Raw genomic sequence first — 1202 nt, 5'->3', positions numbered from 1 at the left:
AACCAGTAAACATACATATTCATAATAAAGATGTATAAAGAGAATAGAGTATACAGTAACAAGCAAGCTATCACTTTCCCTGAACCACCATTAGTGACCATTCATACTTAGGCTTAAGCAAAAAAGTTCGGTTTTAGATTTTTGAAGCGACGCCTCTTGTAGTCTAGGCTAACCTTGAACACTATGCAGCCAAGGATGACTCTTGATACTCCTGCCTCTACCTTCCAAGTGCTGAGATTGTACATACTGTGCCACCATGCCCAGCTCCATTTGATATATTCTGCTTTAACAGTCTATGTGTCAACTTAACCTCGAGCCCTGCTAAAAACAGCTTCCTTCCTCCAGGATCATCAACCTATGGCTCTGTCTCCTCCATTCTATCTTTGGTCTCATATTACCTTATGTCCTTCTCCCTTTAAATATTTGATAGCCTCTTTAATGCATGTGTATATGTGAGGAGGAAGAGGTACAGACAGACAGACAGACAGAGATTACCCAATAGACCACATGCTTCCAGACCTGACGATGAGCCTGGTTCTGTCACTGTTCACCCAGGAGACCTTAAACTTCACTTCTCAGACTTCATTTTGCCTTATTTAAAGTAGGGGCTGTTAATATTTACTCTCTTCATATCATAGAATAATGAGAGCAAAATAACTCAACAACATTTTGAAAAGTAAATCATCAACGACAAAAATAAATCTGAGACTTGCCTGCTATCAATTGACAGAGATGGATTCTGGTCTGAACTTTAGTGTGAATGTGGGCTTCTGGCTTTCTGTTTGATCTTTCTCTTTTCTCCCATAGCTAGCCCACCCCAGTCCATAGAGTTCTATGTGTCGGGGTTCTGCAGTAATAATTGCAAAGCACTTCATTCTAGCTCACCGCTTGATGGACTCATATCTGATGTGCTTTCCCAAGTCAGAGGGACAAAATTCTACCCAAGGTCAACTATCCAGTCCCCGGGCATTCCCATCTCTATCCCTCACTGAGGGTAGTCATTCCCATCTCTATCCCTCACTGAGGGTAGTCATTCCCATCTCTATCCCTCACTGAGGGTAGTCATCTTCAGGAGGCTGGTGGGCAGAAAGACAGAGCAAGGCTTAGAGACGGTCATCCACCCGGATGCTGCCAGCACAGGCCATGAAAGTCCAAAGCTGTTTTCTAGGAACCTATTCCAGGACTAAAATTGCCTTAAAAAA

The sequence above is a fragment of the Peromyscus californicus genome, unplaced genomic scaffold (assembly GCF_007827085.1).
Source record: "Peromyscus californicus insignis strain IS unplaced genomic scaffold, ASM782708v3 Scaffold_11__1_contigs__length_118956290, whole genome shotgun sequence".
NCBI lineage: Eukaryota > Metazoa > Chordata > Mammalia > Rodentia > Cricetidae > Peromyscus > Peromyscus californicus.
The sequence above is the reverse complement of the archived record's forward strand: the minus strand, read 5'-3'. Positions refer to the sequence as shown.